The sequence below is a fragment of the Amia ocellicauda genome, chromosome 17, assembly GCF_036373705.1.
Source record: "Amia ocellicauda isolate fAmiCal2 chromosome 17, fAmiCal2.hap1, whole genome shotgun sequence".
Classification (NCBI taxonomy): domain Eukaryota; kingdom Metazoa; phylum Chordata; class Actinopteri; order Amiiformes; family Amiidae; genus Amia; species Amia ocellicauda.
In genome coordinates, this window is record NC_089866.1 from 26346585 (window position 1) to 26359937 (window position 13353).

The 13353-nt window shown below is 35.3% G+C and overlaps 1 long non-coding RNA gene across 3 annotated transcripts in view; it reads right to left on the reverse strand.

Annotated features, from left to right (window-relative positions):
• LOC136712330 (uncharacterized) overlaps positions 1–13134 on the reverse strand; it is a 31507-nt gene extending 18373 nt beyond the window's left edge. Inside the window, exon 1 of one of the 3 annotated variants that reach the window (XR_010804819.1) lies at positions 12541–13134. This is a non-coding gene — a long non-coding RNA (uncharacterized LOC136712330). The remainder of the gene's footprint in view (positions 1–12540) is intronic. The other 2 variants (XR_010804818.1, XR_010804817.1) reach the window with 2 other exon arrangements.
• Between the last annotated feature and the right edge of the window lie 219 nt (positions 13135–13353).

The following is a 13353-nucleotide window of genomic DNA, read 5'->3' on the forward strand; positions in this document are numbered from 1 at the left end:
ACTACTTGCTTTGCTGTGGAACACTCGATACCGCCCACAGGTTTTGATTGAGAGCTGGATTTTATCAGTGACATGTGAAAAGAAATAGCAAACTCACATATGTGAGTATATATACATAAAGCTCAATTAAATTTGAAAACAAATACATGTATTTGTTTTCATACTTATTTGCAGCTTTATGTATATATTTCAACCTGTATTTTAAATCAAAATTGTAATTTTGGCATCGAATATCCTCCATAACCTTCAGAACACACCAGAGATAATGCAAGAATCTGGAATGCCGCAGTTCTTCGTCCGTTTAAATACAGTCTCGGTGTACGGATGGAAGCCAATATACGGCTTTGACCCGCATACTCAGTTGAGTTACCAGCTTTTTTGCAAAGAAACGCGACATGACATCTTTCAAAGGGCACTCGAGGGTCGTGGAAGCCAGACTGAACAGGAAGTCAGCTAAAGTTGTTTGTCTCGATGACATTTAAATAAAATATTGGAAGGGGGGAATATTTATCGTGACAATGTATTCTGCTTTGTCAAATTTACTACGAGGAACCTGCAGTATATGCTCTCTTCGCTTTTTAGACACGATAACATTTCCCAAAACGTATTTTCCAGGCAGCTATGGACATGACTTTTTTTTCTTGTTTATAACAGGTTATACCTTGTCCGAATTGCCAGATACTGTCACGGATTTGCTGGAGAAAGGTTGCATGACATCATATTTAACCATAGGCTATTTCATGTGTATATTATGAGAATAAATTGACTTTTTCAACAAGTTGAAATACAATTCTTACTTGACATGCCTCTTGATAGAAACTAATGTCTGCAGGAATTGCTGTAGGCTACAGGGCACATTTATTAGGTCAAAAGCCATGATTTAGGTAGCGTGGAAGGCAAACATGCACAAATTAATTATTGCTTCGGATTTAAAAAAATAAGGCATCTGCCCTTTAAATAACGAGACGAGTTCTATAACAGTCTATTACTACTTAATTGCAAAATAAAACCGTCCATAGAAGCTAATAAATTAACAATTGGCATATGCATCAGACAAGGCCCAGTAATGAAAATGTTGAAGTAGATTTCGTTCACATGTTGACATAACGTCTCAAAGACAGGACAAATCGATAAATATAATAATTGGATATCCAAGATGTAAGATTGTACATTTCCTGTAGGTAATTGATGTTACACAGAATGGGTATTATTGTGCTCTCTTACCCTCTAGAACATTTAGAACAAATGTGTTAAAAACAATTCATAATGTGTTATTTTTGTTACACGTTACTGCATTTGATTAAGACACTGTGTTGAAATATTTATGGGACACACAATATCCTACACAGACCATGCAAGAAGCTACACAAAAGCAGCGTGATTTGTAAAGGAGGCAACATAAGTTGAAAAGAGTGCAAAAGTTATTTCTAAAACCTCATTCGGGTCATTCCTTCCAGAGTGTTTGAATGGAAAACAATCTACCTGCTGTACGTTTAAAAACACTAGGGAAGTGATTCAGTAATACAGGCTGAATTTCTGAAATTTCCGAAAATCAAACTGAACGTTTCAGTATTATAAATACATGTTTTATTATACATTCAGAATACTTTCAAAACATCACTGACTGATTGGTTGATTTAATTTGTGCATATTTACGAAGTTCGTTAGTTTATTATATTTACCTGCTTGCAAGCCTTCGATGCATCTTTTTTGTTTTACCCCTGGCCGTTTTTTGACGTAAATACAGATTCTGGAGTTTTTATGCATGTATTTCTTTAATATGTGTAGTTAAATATGCTCTCAATATTTCCCATCATTATAAGCTTTTTAACAAGCTATAAGTTGTTGACTGTGCCTGCCAACTGGTTTACGACGTATCTGTGATCCTCAAAACATTATGGAAACATTTAGCATTGCGTTGATTCTAAGCAATTTTATCAATCGAGGAAAACCTACTCCATCATTTCCAATAGGAAAAATATCGGCAGTTGTTAATCAAATACAAATCATTCGGTCTTTCTATATTTTAACAAACCGTTTATTACATGTATAAAATGCTCCTAGTACTGCTATACGGGTCTGTTATGATGTTTAAGGCTTCAACCATCGATCAGCTTTTTGGCCTATAAGTTATTAAGAAAAAACATGTCAAACACCCTTATGATGAAGTTTAAGTAGGCGACGGTGAACGAATGAAGAAAGAAACTCAAGGCTGGCATGTTGAAGCAGGAAGTCCGCATACCTGCTTTATGTCTTGATTTGGTACTGGCCATGGTTCTGAAAACTTTACACTTTTAGAGCAATATTTTATTTTCCTGTAAGAAATAAAGCAGCCAATAAAGTTTTCAGGAAAAAAAGCTCGCTCTCTAACTTTTCTTATTGCCCCAGATTAGATGTGTTTTTGCCTCACAATTTTATATTGACTTGGATTGGTTAAACGAATTAAATGCAATACATAACATTTTAATACATAAATAAATAAATCAAATATGACATGGCTTTGTGTGAATATATGAACAACGTTATGAACAATGTTAGGAAATGTATACAATGATTTAACGAGAGGTTGATATGTGACCATTTCTACTGCATTGCGGTGCAGCTTCACAAGTTTACCAGTTCACCGGCTTACTTGGCTCCCTGCTTATATGTCGTTACGAGTCATTAAATCTAGTTGGCACACATCAAGACACAGGTGAATATTTGCCAAATACGTTGAATGCATTGCTCTTTATAAAAGACCTTATAAAGGTGTGTGCACCATCTGTTTTTGAACCCTGTGAACTTGTTTTGTAGACCACTTGTTGCTTTTGATTAGTGCCCCGAATATTGGATTTATGATATGAACGGACTGAAGAAAAGCGATTTAATTATATTTTCTACATCATTCGTATACCTTTTTTCTGTTTTAAGGAGAGTGAGGCTCTTATTAACATGTAGCAGAACCACAGAATGAATCTCTCAACAAAACTAATAACAAAATGTTTTTAAAAAATGACTGTTTACAAGGCAGTTAAAGTGTACACACTTTATATCATACAGTGGTATTATCCCAGACCTTAGCCTGAATAAAACTGAATGGCGCTTGTATCACCATGGCTGCGGTTGTATTAATGTCACTGGCTTAAAAACAAAATGACGAAGGTTACATTCACAATGCTTTCACCCAGTGGTTTTATTAAAGTTAGTTTAATTGAAATGTGACAGTAATCCATAGTATAGGTTATTCAGATGTAAAACAAGTTTGGTTTATAACCCCTTAAATTATAAAGATATAGGACACTTGGGGTGGACAAAAGACATAACTAATATTATTATCATTACAGTTGGCAGCGCTGCTTGAAGTATTTACACATTTGAACCTGTTTTTTTGTTTTGTTTTGTTTTTTTAATTTCCTTGCAAACCCTTATCACAAGGAAAACGTTTCAATTGTACGCATTTAGTTACACCTACAGTCATGTACAAAAGTCTACTTGAAAATGTGTTGCATACCTGGCAGGTAGAAGCCTCATGCCATCTGAGAACATGTGCTGTAATGCCTCGGGTATACGCCGTTGTGTATGTTTTTCATGCAGTCAACGCTAAAGGTTTTTTAAAGGAATTCCAAATTTAAGGGGACAAAAATGTCACTTCTGAGACAGGCCCGTTTGATTGACTCACAGTAATCTACGAATCCCTGTTCTTCTTCCGCCGGGTTATCTTCCATTTCTGTGCCTCATTAAACATCTCTACTCTCCATTTCTGTAACTTGTGGCGTGAATGTATTCCGATTTGTTTTTCTTCTTTGTTTATTTTGCTTTACATTTTCTATTATTACTGTTATTATTATAGTTGTAGCTGTTGTTGTTATTGTTGTTGCAGTAGTCGCAATCGCGCTTCTGAGTGTGTCTGCTTAGAAAAAGTGATATTGTTCATTTATAAATAATTGTACTATATGTAGTAATTTTAGTAGTAGAAGTTACAATGTAAAAACTCAGAAACTAAAACTTTAATGTCAAATTTAACGAGATATTTGTGTTTTATTTTGTATTGTTCCGTTTTATTATTTTTATTTTCAAAAGTTTTAAAACCCTGGTGCATGCATGAGCAGTAGATGCTTACCCATTGTTTATTTTTTTCAGTACATAGAACCAACTGGCTTGGGTGCAGAGTTCGGGCGCATATCAACTGAGAAAAATCAGACAAATACCAATGCCTCAGAGCAAAAGTCGTCAGAAAGTAAGCGGATTTCAACTTACTTTGATGTTATTCAATTATTTCTTCGTGTAAGTTCAATGACCCCTGTTTCAGGCTAAACGTAGATTCGACCGCTCTTGTAAGAAGAAATCAATTAATTCCACGGACATCTTTATTGTTATCCTATAGGCTGAACATGTGTCATTCTAGTTTCGCTGTTTACACCTCTGTCATCAAATTGGGGTCTGTGAGTTGACAGTACAACAAGTGCACAATTAAACGTTAGCATGACCGTGGAGCTACATTTGCAGTTATTCAATAACTATAGAGCAAAAGGTTAAACTTTCTTCATGCATGTGCTGAAATAAGAAGATTTCGCTTTTTTCCTCCTTAAAAATTAAACCGCACATCTATTGAGTAGCGAGAGCTGTACTTTCAATTAATAAGTAATGTGTATGTCTGGTGTGCTTTGGCCAATAAACCTGCTAAATGGGGGTTGATCTGAACCCATTGTTATCAATCATTCTTAATTGGTCCTTTTCTTAAACGTGAGGCGCATATTTGGAAGTATATAAACTCCATCCATATGAGAGAGCGTGTTGTGTGATATGAATTAAACCAAAAAGGATATAGGAAATTAATTTAACAACATGTTGTTGGTATTCAAAATTCAAACACCTCCCCGATAGCAGATGTGCGTTGGCCATTTCGTTTAAAATGAAAATAAACCTGTGCACGGTACTTAAAACATTGAATCTCCCTTCTCAGACGGACAATTACAGATGTTTGAAGTTAGGCTAAACGGGCCCAAGTCAGAGTCATTTCAGATATTACATGCATATTAATTAAAAAAATAAATGCAGTATATATCATCTTACATTATCTTTTAATCTGGTTTACCTGCATGGGAGGATTGGCATCATCGCCTGAACAAAAACAGAAATAGCCCCATTCAGAAACATTTTATAAGGTTAGGATATTAAAGCTCTCATAGTAAACCACAGAGACCTGGTATATGTTGCCTTTAGCAGTATAACGGATGCCAAATTTTGAAACTGAAGACTAAACTGCAGAATAGAAAAGGGCAGAGGGATGCGACCGGAGGGGGGATGCGGTTGATTGGTTACTCTCCTGAATTTTGTTTTCTTTCTGGGGTAATTAATTATTAAAAGTCTCTAAAACAATCGGACCAACAACGGACTTCTTGGTACTGCAATTAAATATATTATTCTGTCGAAGTTAGATTTTTTAATTCTGAATTTGATTACATATAATTTAAGAAGATTTTGATTTTGTGTTTAATAAGATATTATTTAACTATCTGTAATATTGTTGTTGTTGTTGTTATTGTCTTAAAGTATAGTTGCCATGTGCCTAAATTGGTGACTTTTGTACCACAAATTCGTTTATAAGCAAAACTGTATATTTATCAACCAAAGAGTTTACTTTTTAATTTATGAAGTGCTTTTTGATCCAGTTCCACACGACATCACCAGGCTAATACAAATATAACTGTTTTCACTTAAATACATTTACAGAAATCAGAATGTATGAGAGAATGTATGCGGCGCTTGTATACTGTACTTGTTTTAAGAAACGCCATTCCATGTGCCATTCCAGCCTGATCACTTAAAACCAAGATCCACAGCTGCCTTTGAGCCTCAAGTCCTCATTAGCATTAACGAGAAACAAATGTTTGCATTCGTATTCATTACGACTGGATCCACACGTGCAAATGAGATACAGGGAACAAACATTGATTGTTTTGGACAAAACTCACTCCACTCACTCACTTCTCTAAAGCTATGTGGAACCCGTTATTTCAATTGTCGCTGCGATTAATATTGGAAACTGGCAATATTATACACTTCATATGGCACTTGCAATGACGCTTCGAAGAGCCATACAATAAAACACCACTAAAGTAATTGAACATACTCTAATCCAAAGCAGCAAACACAGTCTAAGGAGTGAAATATGCACCAGGAACTGTTGCTACAGAATCACAACAGGACTGAAGGACGAGATTCAACCTGCTCATAGTAATACACTAAATATGTGAGGTAAATCTCTCAGTTCGAAAGTACATATTAGGATTAGATTGCCCAGATAACGTGACGTATAGCAATTTAAACCTGAAGACTGAAATACCAAAACGTAAGGACGTGTCTATAGGGAACTGAAATGTGCTGTCAATCACTGGAAATTAGAGAATGCTATTTTCAGGAAATCTTTCCACAGCCATTCCACGATAAATCGATATTCCTTCGAGTCAAGCAACTCGCGAAGTATTTGCGCATTCGCCAAAAGGCCTTTCTCAACGATGTATCATGTTCCATATCAGGCTATGTGGTATCCAAATGCACTGAGAGACGTGTGATGTTCGAAGTTCAATATCCCAGTCTGAAACACAGCACCGAATGGCGCGTGTGGTTCTTAGTGATGCAAACCCGTTGGCCGACAACATGACAGCCACTGGCCGCTTTTTTACACAATCATTTGCCTTCACAAATTTGCATTTTTTGCTTTTCTGTACACTGATCTTATCGGACACCACAGGCTACACTGGCCTCCTATGTTGGTGACGTGAGGGAGCGGAAAAGGAACTTCAGGGAAACCGACACTGACCTTCATGTCTTCTAAGGTATCTTTCTCTCCATCCTCGAGGTGTCTGCAGACTCCCTCGGTCTGGTTTAGTTTTTAACAGACAAGAACCCTGTCCACACAAAGCTTGGCAAACCCCCAGCATCACCAGGTTGGAATGCCGCTTCTCTTCAATGGTAATTCATATATTGGAGTTGCAAATCCAAGACCGTTTTACCATTCTGAGAGAGAAGCAGAACAGCTTACTTAGGCCTGGGGCTTATGTTGCAGCTCTGGGTATATAGTTTTACAACAGTAAGAAATAACGAAATGGTGCAAAGAAGAATATATTATTATTAAAGACTTAACTAAAAGTTTAACCAAATGTTATGATCATTTGACAATCAGTACAACTAATTCATTTATGTCGCAAAATGTTCGATGTATGCTTGGAACATTGTAATTTGTGATAACCCAGCTCCTCATACGCAGCAAGAATCAGGTATAAATTAATCAATATATGAATTATTCATTTATTTCACCGAAGCTTTAAACCGATTACATGAATATCAATTTAAACAGTTTATTTTTCTACTGGAGTAAATTTTGCAAGTTTCTTGCTCAAAGGTACAAAAATGTCAACCTCAGTATTTAAACCTATGAGTCCAGAGCGTCCGGTTACAAGTCCAGAGCTTGGTCCCACCAGTTTGGCCCAGACAACAAAGTTGTTACTTTAGAGTAAGCGATATGAATCATTTTGATATTGCTTGTACAATGCACACGATAGTAGTATATGCATACCTCGTTTCATAAGTTCGAAATTAAGTCACAAAGCGGTCACAAGTTATCCAATTGAGTATTTTCATCCTATGGCCTCATAAAATGTTTTCTGTTTTTTTTTTGTGTGTGTCTTTTTATGTATTTCTAAACATAAATTGTACAGATTATAAATGAATGGTGTACATTGTTACATTCAGAGTTCACTTAACTAAGGTCTATAGCCCAAATCTGATCTACCTGGGAACTTGTAGGCCTACATATGGCTTGTGACAATAGTTTAAACTGCGTATAGGCTACAAATGTGTAGTTTGCGATAAACGGAAATGATTTGATTTGGGCTGGGATCAAATTAAAACTTTCACCCACCCCCTAATAGAATAGCCTACAAACCTTAATTCAGTTGCGACTTGATTATTTAATGCTATTTTCTTACTCTAATTCAGTGATACAATATAAAAGTATGTAGTTTGCTATGAGCGGGTGGATCCAAATTTTGATTTAATCTGGCTCTTGGTCTTTGTATTTACATTTGTTATGTAAATACAGTCATGCAGATTTTAGCACTTAAATTGAAGCTGTGTTTATCAGTAAAGCACCTTATGACATTGGAAAATTCACTTGAAAAACTGTCAGTTTTGATTTAATGTGATCAGAACAACTGAAGCGTCACTGATTTACAGTTTACAATACCTTCAAATATCGGTAAGAAAACACACCCCTCACAAAATAAAACACCAGTTGCAGAAATAAACCCCATAGCTTACACATTTTCTGTGTTGAAAAAGTACACTTCTTTAGGCAAAGAACAGCTTCAAAGGAAAGGCAAACTCTGGACGGCTAATTCATTATTTTACCTTTGTACAACTGTGGGCAACGTTTCTGGCGCTTGCAGTAGTCTGAAAAGCTGACCACCCATAGTTTGAGAGGTATGCATTTTCAAAGTAAAAAGTGTAAAAAAATGATATAAAGAAATAACAGAGCTGTGGAGTAGGTTTAGCAATATATGATTCCTAAGCCTACTCATTGTTAAGAAAAATGAATATTGTAAACCATAAGCTCTTTAGATTGTAAGACGTTTGAGTCCATCAAGTACAGTGAAATACAAAATAAATGTTTACATTTCTTCTGTTTGCGTACAGTAGGCCCTCCTCTGAAATCCTTTCCTTTCTGGTTAACAAGACCACTTGAAACCGGGGAGCAACTAGAATGAAAAATATCGCATGCTTCTCTGTTTTAAACTGCATAATTCCTTATTTTAAATATACTTTTAGAAGTCACTGGAAAGGCTGGTTTTGGTTGTCGGGAGAAAGATAGAGAGAAAGAAAGAGATCACAACAAACAATATCTTGGTAGTGCACACGTTTCAAGAATTTAGCTGACACTTACTCCAAAGAAAAAATGAAAGTGGATGAAGTTGTCTTATGTGTTAGTTACCTGTGCAGAACTATATAACGAAACTCGACGTATCGGCTGTCTGTAAGTAACCTATCTTATATTTACTTAGTTAGAGACACCGTTTACATATATTCCAAATCGCATTTATCATTCTTCTGTACCCAGAAATATCTCTGTCGACATTTCGCAGGGATCAACCAGTCAAGCTCAGAATTTGGACACACCACCTACATACAACCAAGAAAAGGTAACCTTGATAAAATACATCAAAGCCAGCATAGTATAATTGGGTAAAAAATACAAATCCGAATTACACATACACTTTTAACAATGGTACGCCAAAAGAAGAAATTGTGTTCATGCCGGGATATTGCTTTTATTGTTAAAATAAGCAATTATTTATTACATGAAACTAATTTGATTGGTTGATTTTAACACAATTGTCACAATTGCTTTTCTCGTTCTGAAACGTTATTTCATTTTCAAGCAAATCAAAATTTGAGTTTAGGTCTACTTATACGTAACAGATATAAACCCTCCTAATTACACCTTTTTATCTAATAGCCATTTTCCTTATGTACGTAATTATATGAAAAATAAGAAACTATTTTGGCAACAGACACACAGACAACTCTGCCAGCACTTTCATTAGTATTATCAGACAGCCTTAGCTAAATGGAATTACTGTTGCGTGCATCAATACAATAATGTGTTATACGCATCGGGTATGTAAAATAAAGTAAAGCAAACCCAAGAAATTAAAGTTTAAAATATACGAGCAACAAGGTAAGTTGAGATGCCTAGGTCGATAAGCCAGTTACTTGATCCAATACAACATTGTAAGATTAACCAATTAAGGAGTGCAGCGATGCTTTAATTAAGGACGTGGGAATTGTGGGTTATGCTTAAATTTGTATGAGACTGGTGAACACACCTAAAGGGGTAACCTCAAATAATACAACAGCAACACGAGATTTAGAGATCCGTTTTAAACAAATACATTAATTAAACGAACATTTTTTTTTATTATAAGTGCATATTTTTCCTTGAATATCGTGTTTTCAAATTCAACTTTTCATTATATTTAGTCGATACATGTTTCCGGTATGCCTCCAAGTTTCTACAAAACTACCAATTCCAGTTGCTATACACGTGTTCCACCTCTCACATCCCCTTAGAGAAGCGTCCATTTTTTTTTGCTCCATGTTTAAAACTTCAAGCACAGTGTTGTGCAGTGTTAGATGAGTACGTTTTATTGGTGTATTTTCAAAATATTAGTTAAATTATAGTTTATACTGTTAGTATTTTCTACTTATTATGTCAAATATTTTAAGTATTATAATACTTTCCTTTTCACCACCACCACCAAGAACAAAAAGCATTAGCCTAAAACACTGCGTCGAAATTAAAGGTATGGAAAAATAGGTTGTGAGGTAAACCTTTAATTTTCAGGTCTTTCATCTTTACACTAAATTGCGTTAGGCAAATAACATCACAACAATTGAAAGTCTGTCTACTGTATGTTTTATACTTTTAGTTATTTTATTTCAGCAATTTGAAACATAGTGTTTTTTCTTTCTCTCTAGTCAGTTAAATGAATAACTGTGTGTATAATGGACTATTATTGAGATTACAGTTGAGGCCAGTGTAATTGGAAGAGCTATGTTTACTTTAAATGCCCACAGTTGTCGTTAAAATCTAAAAAAAACTTTATTATATTCTTATTCAGTCGAGGTATAGGTCTTTTTAAATAGAATCCTCTGACTGGTCAGTTTTGTTTTCCGTATCCTCAGTAATATAATAATATTATACGACGGTACAATATATATAGGAACAGAACAAAATACTAATTGAAAAGGCTTTTAAGCCCAAAACTCTATTAGAAATGCCTAATCATGTTGTCTGTCTTCGTTATATATACAGATACATACCTATAGTGACCCGACTTGTTTGGGTACCTGTTTGGGTTTGGGTCGATTTATTTATGTGTGTGTGTGTGTGTGTGTGTGTGTGTGTGTGTGTGTGTGTGTAAATATGTATTTTACTTTTAAATTATACAGATAAAGAGCAACTACGAAAGTATAGTTGGGTCAAAATAGTACAAAATAATATACTAATAGCATACTAGCATACTAATAACTATTTCGACACAGTACACTTTTAGTACACTACTGTTTCACAAGAGTAGGCGCTGGTCTTTTCAAATAGACAAGAACGAATCCAAAGTTGAATCAACATGATTCCGTGTTAAAGAGGTAACTTGCCAGATTGGTTGAACTGTGTTTTTAATACCTTTCAAAAATCAAGCTAAAAAACAAAACATATCTTATTTGTTTAAATAATTAGTTGATGAGTCTTTTGGTATATTATAGAGAAATATAACCTACTGCAGTTATCTAACTGCCATTTGATCTGTAACAATGTTCAAAACAATAAAGACATGTATATAAAATACCAGAAAGTGAATGTTTGCCCTGCGATGCATATTGCTGGGTATAACCCTCCTTGGAAGAACACAATTCAGATTTATTTTGATTGAATTGTGTATGTGGACTGAAATAAATGGTATGAAGCATTTTAACTTAAATAACAATTTAGACACCATTGGTAATGTCCCCTTGACAAAATAACATTGGAACCTAATACACAGAACTTAAAAAGGTGTCCTGAAGTTTCCTGTTGCAAAGAATCCATCGTTTCCACGAAGTGGCCATGAATGCAGAACTATAGCTGACCAATGCCTTCAAATTCAATACCGTTGACCTAGTAATTTCTGTGCAACATCTGGGTGATAGTAGATTTTACCTTGTCAGAATTGCATTTCTCGCTAGGCTAATCGGAGTACTCGGTCAAACAGTTTCAGCAAATGTCCTGTTCCGAATTCCTTTTGCCAAATTCAATGCATCCAGTGTCTATGTATGTCATGAGTAGATATATTGTTTTCTATATGAAAATATGTGTTGATGCCTGCATTTGAAAATACGATTAAATAGACATATTCGAAGACCACCATTTGTAATATTAAAGCATGCAAACGTGCCTGGTTTGGCGATTGTTTGTGATTTTAAAATCAGTTTATCTGAATATGTACAAGTAGCGCAACTAATATATACACACCATTTAATTCCTAAACTTAAACCCAAACACAACAACACCATATCACTAAAGTTCTTTAAAATAGTATTGTGGGGTGAATACAAATAGAATACCGTATCAGATTGGGTACTTGCCACAGCACACGGTTAACAGTAAACCACTTGGTTGTGCTTTCCAAAGTATAAATGGTATATGGGGAAATAGATCGATTAGATAGATAGATTATATTATATTATATTATATTAGATTAGATTAGATTAGATTAGATTCCATTAGATAGATAGAGCTCAGGGAATTAAGAGAAAGATCTGTGCAGTTTGCTATGAACGGGTAGTGTTATTTAGACTGTGTAAAGTTATCTATCTATATGTCTGCTTATCTTACTCTCTCTCTCTGTATATATATATATATATATATATATATATATATATATATATATATATAACATTTATGAAATAAAATAAAGATATATCATGCAATTTCAAGTGTGAATTGAAATTATCACTCACCCTCTCCTAGCCAAATGCAGTTTTGAGCACCTCCAGATGATCTCGCCCACAAGATTCCCTACCTTAGAGCTGGGATGACCAGGACAGCCTGCGATTTTTTACAGTCAACTACGCTACTTGTTGTATTATTATTTTCCTGCCTTGCAATCTGTGGAAAGTGGGATGTAAATGCCATGAAGGCGCCCGAGAGTCACATGCCGTTCACAGTGCCTATCTCACAGTGAGCTTTCAGAGTTCAGGGTTGCCCCGTCGGCTCAAGCATTCGTTTATCTTGGCACGAGTTTGCTGGATTACCTTTTTATCATTGCAAATAATTGGTTCCCATACTTCAATGTGTGAACCACCGGGTTATCATTAACTATATATAGCGCGACCTGGTTGTCACAGAGGTGTCAGAGTAGTCATTTGTCAAGTTTTCAGTCGCAATAAAAATAAGCAGGACAGGTCCACTATAAACAGAAGGAATGTCTGAAGCAAAGGATTTTCCCATCCTTTTTGGAGAAATGTTGTGCTTACTGTCATATATGTATCTTAGTGTGTGAATACATATGCACACTTTAATGTATAACCGATGTATAGTGTAATAATGCTAAGCTACAAAACATAAATGTATTCTTAACCAACTGGTGAATGCCATTGGTGTATTTTATTATTATTATAGCTATCCTGTTTTTAATTGCGCGGCCATATAGATTAAGCTTTTGTTTTCGTTGCACTCAACCATTACAAAGCGGCCAGTTGCGTGATCTGTGACGTTTATGAGCTCTATAGGCGGGAGGCTGGTGAGATAGCAGATATTACCCCGTACAATGC